The sequence below is a fragment of the Pelodiscus sinensis genome, chromosome 1 (genome assembly GCF_049634645.1).
Source record: "Pelodiscus sinensis isolate JC-2024 chromosome 1, ASM4963464v1, whole genome shotgun sequence".
In the NCBI taxonomy this organism is placed as follows: Eukaryota; Metazoa; Chordata; order Testudines; family Trionychidae; genus Pelodiscus; species Pelodiscus sinensis.
Window position 1 is genome coordinate 4,696,586 of NC_134711.1, and position 10,239 is coordinate 4,706,824.

Consider the following 10,239-nt stretch of genomic DNA (forward strand, 5'->3'; position numbering starts at 1 on the left):
GCCTCAGGCCCCCTTGAGATGGGGGAGACTGGGCCCCTAAACTCCAGCCCCTTTCCCTAGGCTGTCTCCTCCATGCTTCCAGCCAGCAACTAACTAACTCTCTTCCAGCCCTGCCCCCCAGCCAGGGCAGCATCCACCTTCCTTTGTTCCTCTCCATGGGGGGGGGTGTCTGGCCACACTGGTTTGCATAGTGACTCATCCTGTTTTACTGGGTCGTGGTACCCACGGCAGCCAGTGGGGGTTACCCCAGAGCCAGCAGCATAGAAACCAGCCAGGTACCCCCACTACGTCACAGCCTCCTTAAGGGGAGGAAGGCAAGATGGAAAACGGCAGGGCAGAACTCGGGGGTACCCTACCACAACAAACCAGTCCGGACTGGGTTTATCTTGAGGCAGGATCAGAGGACAGACTCCAGGCAAAAAGACTAAAGTTTAGAGCCGCTGTGGGAACTGTGTCCTTTCTCCTGACCACGAAGGCTGGCCCCACTAAGGCAGCATTGAGGTTGTGCTGGTCAGTTATTGGTATGCAAGGTGCACACAGCTGGCCTGTGTCTAGACTGGCAAGTTTTTCCGGAAAATCAGCCACTTTTCCGGAAAAACTTGCCAGCTGTCTACACTGGCTGCTTGACTTTCCGGAAAAGCACTGACGATCTCATGTAAGATTGTCAGTGCTTTTCCAGAAATACTATGCTGCTCCCGTTCGGGCAAAAGTCTTTTTCCAAAAGACTTTTGCGCAAAAGGGCCAGTGTAGACAGCACAGTAGTGTTTTCCGCAAAAAAGCCTGGATGGCGAAAATGGCGATTGGGGCTTTTTTGCGGAAAACCGCATCTAGATTGGCCACAGATGCCTCATTCCACGAGGAGTACAGCTAGTTCGGATTAGGAAGCCTAATCCGAACTAGCTACTCCGTGCCGCGTGTAGCCGCGCGGCACGGGGTTCGAACTAGCCGGGATTTAAAAATGGCGGCTCTCGATTTATGCAAATGAAGCCCGGGAAATTCAAATCCCGGGCTTCATTTGCAAGTGCAGTATGCCTACATTACCCTCCTACTTTGAAATAGGAGGGTAGTGTAGACATACCCTCAGTCTCCTCTTTTCTAAGCTGAAAAGTCTCGGTCTCTTAAATCTCTCCTCATATGGGACTCATTCCAAACCCCTAATAATTTAGTTGCCCTTCTCTGAACCTATTCTAAGGCCAGTATATCTTTTTTGAAATGATACCACATCTGGACACTCTATTCAAGATGTGGGGGTACTATGGATTTATATAAGGGCAATAAGATATTCTCCGTCTTATTCTCTATCCTTTTTTTTTGACTGCCGCTGCACACTGCATGGATGTCTTCAGAGAACTATTCATGATGACTCCAAGATCTTTCCTGATTAGTTGTAGCTAAATTAGCCCCCGTCATATTACCTGTATAGTTGGGGTTATTTTTCCCCAATGTGCATTACTTTACATTTATCCACATTAAATTTCATTTGCCATTTTGTTGCCCAGTCACTTAGTTTGGTGAGATCTTTTTGAAGTTCTTCATAGTCTGCTTTGGTCTTAACTACCTTGAGCAGTTTAGTATCGTCTGCAAACTTTGCCACCTCACTGTTTACCCCTTTCTCCAGATCATTTATGAATATGTTGAATAGGATTGGTCCCAGGACTGACCCTTGGGGGACCCCACTAGTTACCCCTCTCCAATCTGAAAATTGACCATTTATTCCTACCCTTTGTTTCCTGTCTTTTAGCCAGTTCTCAGTCCATGAAAGGACCTTCCCTCTTATCCCATGACATCTTAATTTATGCAAGAGCCTTTGGTGAGGGACCTTATCAAAGGCTTTCTGCCATACAGTTCTCCTGGTCATCGTAAACACAGCTAGCTACAATTCTAATGATTGAATCTCCCATTACTAACTGCCTTTTCCTATTGATTGGAGTTCTCTACCCCGGAGAGGTAGCCTCAGTGCGAGAGGATACCCCAACATCTGGAAGGAGGGTCCCGGCTATGGGATGTATCAGAGGGGTAGCTGTGTTAGTCTGGATCTGCAAAAGCGACAAGGAGTCCTGTAGCACTTTATAGGCTAACAGATGTATTGGAGCATAAGCTTTCATGGGCAAAGACCCACTTTGTCAGATGCATGACGTCAGATGCAGTGGGTCTTTGCCCACAAAAGCTTATGCTCCAATACATCTGTTAATCTATAAGGTGCTACAGGACTTCTTGTCGACTACGGGAAGGTTTCTCTCTGCTCCCGTTCACTGCTCTCCTTCCCTGAGCCTTTCATCCTCCTTAACAGCACAGGGGCTGTCTTACCGGAGGTGGGACAATTGTACAGTGTCCTGGAAAGCCTCATCTATGTACCTCTCTGCCTCCCTCAGCTCCTCCAGTTCAGCCACCCTGGCCTCCAAAGCCCGGACGCAGTCTGAGGGCCAGGAGCGCTTTGCACAGAAAGCACACATATGCCACCCACCCACAGGGCAGGTAATCCTAGCTGCTACACTGAGTGCAATAAACAGGAGAGCCCCCATTCTGCTTCTGCCTGCATTCTCTCCTACAGCTACCTAGGTTATTGATAGTTTCTAGTTAATCAAAACTTCCTGATTTAAAACCTTTAAACTATACAGAATGGCAAGCGTACCTTAGCCTCTTCCCACTCCCCTTCCCAACTCCCTCTCAAAACTCCCTGGTTGCTGCTCCTGTTCACAAAGCTCCCTGGTCACTGACTCACTGCTTTATAAAGCCCTGGACTGCCTGGTAGCCCCACCCCCTGACTAAGGCTCAGCCAATTAACAGAGGATTCTAGATTTCAAACCTTTAGAAGCTCGCAGCTGCTAACTGCCAGCCACAGCACACGCTCCTTCAAACAAACAAAACAAGCAAAACAAACACAAGCTCAGCACACAGCAAGTAACCCCCCCTACACACAAACACACACTACAGACAGCCACTTACCTCAAGGGTCCTGTATTTGCTCCTTCTTTACCTGGAGAACTCCCTCTCAAAACTCCCTGTTTGCTGCTCCTGGTCACAAAGCTCCCTGGTTGCTGACTCACTGCTTTATAAAGCCCTGACTTTCCTCATAGCCCCGCCCCCTGACTAAGGCTCAGCCAATTAACAGAGGCATCTAGATTTCTAACCTTTACAAGCTCACAGCTTCCAACTGCTGGCCACAGACCACAGTCAAAGTGACTTGCCTGAGGTTTTGAACCAACTTTTCCTGATTCCTAGTCCTGTCCTGTTGGTTTGGCCTTCTGCTGCTCCGCTGAATGGCACACAGGCTGTGCAAAACCTCTTGAAGATTGTTCCGGGGCTTCACTCGCTTTGTGTTGAACCGGTGAACCCAGCAGTCCTGCCATAGGCTGTCTGGTTTCTGTTTGGTTCCCGGTCCTGACCTGGAGCCCCAAACACTTCTCTAGAGCCCTGGAGGCTTTGAAAGTGTAAGCGGGGGAATGGTCCCGCTCTTGTGGGGAACTTTCCTGGCTTCTATACACCCCGGTGAAATGAACCAGCGAAAGGATCTGAGTCCCCGCTCCCACTTCCTTTACCCCACGGCTCCCTGATCCTGAGGGCTCCCCCTCCACTCTCCTGAGTAGCAGAGCCCTTGAAACCCCAACAAGGCTGGGCCCAGGTTTCCTGGGGCTTAATCCCTGACCTTGTAGTCACTAGGGGCAGGAGTTAGGGTGTCCCCAGTCCGAGGTGCTCTCTTTACACTGCAGGCCTTCTTGGCCCAGTGATCACTTCATAAGGTTCAAAGCAAATACAATTTATTAAACATCAACTGATTAAAGAGAATAGAATAAGAAACAATGAGAATGGTTAAATGAGAACACACAGCCCTGCTCTGTAGCACAGGCACATCAACACAGCAGTCTGCAGAGTGTAAGGACAGTTCACAGTCTCTTCCTTAGAAGCCCTGGAAGTGCTGCAAGGGGCTGCAGGCTGGACACGCTTGCACTGGCAGTGACCACACAGCCTCAGTCTCTAAGTGGCCAGACCCCTCTCCCAGTCCAGAGCCTTTCCCCACACTTTGCAGGTCCCAGTAGCTCACCACATCCAGCTACAGGCTGTGCTGCTTGGCCAGTTCCAGCTCCTTGTGTTGCTTCTCTGTTCCTTTTGGCTTTCTGAGCACTGCCAGTCTGCTGCTCAACACAGGGTCTGCACTGCTTAGCCTGTCTGTGTCTGGTTCTGTCGCTGCAGGACTTCTTCTTGTCCTCCTCTTTCAGCTCTCTGTCTTTGCAGGACCTCTTCTGCACACAGCTTGTTTGTTCAGAGCCAGAGCCAGAACAATCCCCACTTACAACCTGTCAGTCAGGCTGAGCTGGAGTGTTGGCTGCTTTCCATTGTCTCTGGGGTCTGTCAGTCTCATGAACCCTTCCCCTTCTGAAGCTGGTAAACCAAAAAACTCCCACAGAGTTTTAGTAAGGGGTAACAGTCCCCTTACATTAGCAAGAGCTAGACAGCCCTGGCCTTGCCGAAGCAGACAGAGTGAGCTTCCCCACATGGCTCTGCTGAGACCTCATCGACTTCCTTTGGCAGTCCAGCTTCTAGTTCCCTCCTGGGGAGACACGGCCCGTGGTATCAGCTTGCGGGGGGTTCTGACACAGACAGGGAGTGACTCTTGCTTCAAGATGTACAGCCCTATGTGAATGCCCTATTCACCAAACAGAGTCCTTACAAAACAGCCCCCCAGGCAGTGAATTGTTCACTCTTGTCCTTTGCTCTCTGCTTTGCTTACAGCTTCCTGCCCTAAGGAAAAGGAAATGCTCCTACGGGGTAGTCAGAATAAGAACTAACCCTGGCCCCTGGTGAATAAAGGAAGGACAAAGCATTGGGCTAGTTTCCAGGCACCTCCCCAGCCTGCAGAATAAAGCCTCTGCTTTAAAACAAACAAAAGGATGTTTTTCTTCACTCAGCGCACATCCAACCTGTGGAACTCCTTGCCAGAGGATGTTATAAAGACTAGGACTTTAACAGGGTTCACAAAAGAGCTAGATAGATTCATGGAGGTTGGCTATTAGGCAGGATGGGTAGGAATGGTGTCCCTAGCCTCTGTTTATCTGGAAATGGATGACAGGGGAGGGATCATGTGAGGATTATCTGTGTGATCCCTCCCTCTGGGACATCTGGTATTGGCCAGTGTCAGCAGACAGGATACTGGGCTAGATGGACCTTTGGTCTGACCCAGTCTGGCTGTCCTTACGTTCTTCTGGTGAGGTCACACTATGAGAATGCCCACGCTGGGTCAGACCATCATCCGCCTCACCAGTCTCCTGGCTTCTCACAGCGCCACGTGCCTCAAGGGAATGAATGGTGATTCGTCAGCCAGTCCCAGCTTTCAGCGGTCAGACTGTAAGGATACCCGTTGCCTCTCTGGCCATCCTAGCTAATAGCCATTGAGGGACCTGTCCTTTGTGAACGTCTCTCTTTCTTCTCTGAACCCACTTATAGTTTTGGCCTTCACACCAGCCCCTGGCAAGGAGTTCCACAGGTTGGCTGGGTGCGGCGTGTCCGTACGTTTGTGTTAAACCAGCTGCCTGTTCGTTTCATGGGGCGAGCCCTGGTTTGGGCATTTTGTGAAGTGGTAAGTAGCACGCCCCTGGTCGCTTGCTCCGGAGCGTGCAGGCTTTGATGGAGCTGTATCCTATCTCCCCCTTCGTCCTCCCCCTCACAGATTGGTCTCCATTGAGCAGTAGCACCCAAGAGCTCCCCAGGCCTCCGAGAGCAGCTATCTCTGATCCACTCCCGTTTAGTGTTTGCTAAGTGATTTCCATTTCAAGCTGCTGTGACTTCTGGTGCAGGTTCCTTTGAACTTTCCTCCTTTTCCTGCCAGGGTGGTGAAACACTGGACTCAATGGCCCAGAGAGGTTGTGGAATCTCCATCACTGGAGATTTCTAAGAGCAGGTTGGACAGACACCTGTCAGGGGTGGTTTAAATCCAGGGTGGGCAATAATTTTTGATGAGGGGGCACTCCAAGGTTTTGGTCAGTGGTCGTGGGCTGCACTTTTCTATGGAGGAGGTGTGGGGGGTCTGGGCTGGAGGTGGGGTGCAGAGGGGAGCTGGGGATAGGGGTAGAGGAGACAGTGTGGGATCGGGGAGGGAGTTTGGGTGAAGGAGGGGGTTGTGCCCTGGGGCAGGGGATTGGGATGCAGGGTCGGGGAGGGGGTCTGGGTTCAGGAAAGGATTCTGTCCTGGGGGAGGGGTGTAGGAAGGACTGCAGAGTCTGGAGGGAGTTGTGATCTGGGGCAAGGAAAGGGGGTGGCAGTGGGTTTGGGGGGTGACCTGGGCAAGGGATTGGGGTGCAGGCTCAGGGAAGGGGTGTGGCAGCAGGAGAGAATTCTGGTTTTGGGAGGGGTGTAGGAGGAGCAGGGGAGTGCAGAGGGTTTGGGTGGGGACTCAGGCAGGAGGGGGTGGTAACCTGAGGCAGGGAGTTGGGGCGTGGGAGGGGGTGGGGTGCCAGATGTAGGCTCTAGCCGGGAGGTGCTTACCTAGGCAATTCCTGGGCCTGCTTGCCGTAGCCCCAGCTCAAAGCTGCTGGCTGCTCCCTCCATGTGCCACTTGCCGGGGTGCAGAGAGAGTCTCTGCATGTAGAGAGAGTCCCCTGCACCCAGCCCAATCGTAGCTGCTCCCATTGGCCATTTTCCAGCCAATAGGAGCTGCTAAGATTGGGCTGGGGCCAGAGGCAGCGCGTGAAGTAGCCTTTGTATCCTAAGGCACTCGGAAGGAGAAATTGGCAAGGGCATGAAGGACCTAATGCAACAATTGCAGTCTGGGAGGCACCGAGGACTGGTTGCCCCAGCCCCGCCCTTCTGCCTGAGGCCCCACCCTTCCGCCTGAGGCCTTCTGGGAGTGTAGAACCACCCCCACCTTGCTCAGTGGCCCATCCAGTCTGTCGCCCCTCCCAGTGGGCGCCAATCAGGCCCTAAGGGAATGGTGCTGGACAGTCCCAGGATGGGTTTGTTTAGATCAGTGCAATAATGCGATAGCCACACCTGCCATAATGGACCACTAAGGGCTCACCGGATATGTGACCGTTCCCATATGTATTTCATTCTGGAAGCTCCCATTTGTCTGTAGGGCAGAGTAAAGGGGAAATCTGGCCCCGTAGGGACCATTAGGTGATGGGTAAATGGGGCACGCGGGTTAGGTTGAGTGAGGTGTTGTTTTAGCAGGATAACCGCTTGGCCAGGTTTGAGCTGTTGCCGTCTGGCTACAAAGGCTCTGTCGAATGTTTCAGGAACACACAGCTCTCACTCCAAAGTCATTCTTTACTGAAGGTTTCATTGTACTCTTTCGAATCAGCTGATAAGCTAAACGATTGGCCTCACCGTTTTATCAGCGAATCAGGGGCCAGCTTTGCATGTAGCATCCATCTGATTGGCTGGCAGCCAGCGGAAAGGTACAGAAATGACGGCTCTGCAGCCACAAGTGACCCCAGAAACTTAGTGGTTTCCTGTCACCTCACACACCTGGACTTCTTTGAATTGGCGGTGAGCAGGAAAACTCAGGCTAAAACGAGATGCTCATTCGTGTTTGCTTTGTCATGCTCCTCTGAAGACGAAGGCCTTGTCTACACTAACTCCCGCCGTTGCTCGAATCGACCTGACTACAGCAATGCAGCTAGCATGGTGGAAGTCGACACATTTACTACGGTGTCTTCTGTGTAGGGTTGCCAGGTGTCCGGTTTTCACCTGGACAGTCTGTTTTTTCTGGCCCCTGTCCGGTAAACCCCCTCCCCCCCCGAAAATGTCTGGTATTTTCTGTTTCTCTAGGCTGGAAGGCCGATGGCGACAATCTTTCCCTGCCGCATCTGGCCTGGGTGGGGGAAGTGAGGAGTGTGGAGATTCTTAAAGGCGCAGCAACACTTTTTTTTTTTTGCTCAACAACTTTTGTCTATTTTTTTGCTCAACAAGTTTGGTCTCCTGTTTTTTCGGGTGTTTTTGGCCATGTTTGGGATTTTTGGTGAAAGCATCTCACAAACCTACTTCTGTGAGGTAAGGTCAGCGTGGGCTGCTCTTCTTGTTCTGGTGGAGTATCGAGTCGATGGGAGAGGGCTCGGAGATCGATTTAGTGCGTCTAAGCAGACGTGACAAATCGATGGCCGGTGGATGGATTGCTGCAGCGTCGATCCACCCTGTAGTGGAGACGAGCCCCAAACATACCTGACTCCTGGGAGCCGTTGCATGTGGCTCTCCTTTAGCACATGCAGTCAGCTTGAGTTTTAGGAACCAAAATGCTGAGTGGGGTCTAGTCCCAGCTCCCCAGCTGCACCAACTCGATACTAGTTTTACCCAGAAGGCCTGTGTAACTCACCGCACGTCATCATGGGGGTGGGATCTGAGGGCTGGGGATTGCCCCACAGCTTGCGGGGGCCTGAATTCACATGCTTTGAACCCGGACCTACTTTCAGTCTCGGGTCTTCTCTGGATGCAGTGACCTGCCATTTGCTGTCTGATGCGGAAGGTAGAAAGTTGGGTGCAGCATCCGGGCAGATTTGGGTGGGGGCGTCTGGAGGGGAAGTTTGAAAAGTAGTAAGATGAGCTCAAAACAGGCAGCCCCCCTGCTCCCTGCTGCTTGTTACTTTGGGGTGAATGTCTCAGTGGCTTGGTAGGGCTCTGTTTAGCCATCTCAGTACAGCCTGGAGCTGTGTCCCTGTCTTCTGGCCGGTCCACGTCTGCGGTTTAGGAATCTCCTTTAGCTCAGGCAGGAGAGGGGTGTGTGTTCGATCCAGACATCGGCACCCACTTTCATAAATGCTGGGGGCGAGGGGTGCCTGACCTCTGGCTCTGCCCCTGGCCCCACTCCACCCTTCCCACCCTGCCTCTTTTCACCCAGTTCTGCTCCCTCGCCCACTGAGCCTCTCAAAGGCTACGAAACAGCTGATCACAGTGGGCAGGATGGAGGGGGAGGCCCTGATTGGTGGGGCCCGAAGGTCCGGGAGGGGGAAGGGGAGCTAATAGGAGGTGCTTAGCACCCACTAGTTTTCCTCCGTGGTGCTCCAGACCCAGAGCCCGGGTAGATCTAGCGGTCTCCATCCCTGCAGACTGAGCCATCCCAGGGATGCTCGATACAGGGCTAGCTTTCCCCAACGGCTCACTGCGGGGTGCCCTTTAAGTGCTGTCTGGCCAAAGCTCTGCTCCCCGAGGAGGACCAAATGCCTCCTCCCTCCTTTTATTCACGCCACTCTCAGCCCTGCCTCTAGCCAGGTGCACAGGCCTGGAGGGCAGCGGCTGAGAACCCCCAAACTCAGCTCACCCAGGCCTCGGAGTGGCAGCTGGGTGGTGGCACCTAGTGGGCGTCATTAACCCCCTGGAGGGGAGAGGCTGTTCTGCCGCCTCATGTGCGGGTTGGTTAGGCATCTTACCAGGGCCGGCCATTTGGCCAGGCTTGTCATATGCTCAGCGTCCCCTTCTGTGACTGCTTCGTGGGGGTGTCTATGGCAACGAAAGCCCGGGGCAAGCGGGACTCATGCCAGCCGATTCATGCAAGGGACCCGGGGTGGAGCATCCCCACGGCATCGGACCCTGGGGTAAGGTCTTGCCAAGCCAGGCTCAAACCGCTGGCTCTGGTCTCCACACGGCCGGGCACAGCCCCGCGTCCAAGTAACCCTCTCCCAGAATCCTCAGTGTCATCCTCAACGTGACCGCTCCAGCCTTAGGATCGGGGTGCACTGTGGGAAAACTTACCTGCCCTGCCTGTCGCCAGCTCGCTTGATGGCGTGGCTCCTCCCTGCTCAGCCGGGGATCAGGAGACAACGGGGAGATACTGGCCTGACCTGCGGCCATTGGCCAAAGGGGCCATTGCAGAGGGTTGGGAGAGAGGACTAAGGACGTTGTCCCAGGGAATTGTGGGATACGTCCGGCTGCGTTTGATGGCAACACGGTCTTGTCTGGGTCCCAGCGCCTCAGTGACGCATCCCCTTGTGCGACCTTCACACAGATGCCTCTCTAGCCTGAGGGACAAGGCCCCGTCACGCTTTCTTTGCCCAGCGAGGCCTGACTGAGGGGGAAGGACAGGACTGGAAACTCGAGAGACTGTTGCCCATCTCCTTCCCCGTGGTCTGATGCCCCCTCGCCCGGAGCACGCGGGCAGCCGTCGGGGCGCTGAGGGGAGGAAAAGTTCAGCGAGAGAAAGCGAGAGAGACAGAGCGCGCTGAGTGTGATGCAGCTTTAAGGGTCAAAAATAGACAGCACTGACGCACAGTTCCATTTGGGCAGCCCCAGGAGGGGTGGGCTGAAAATGGCCGC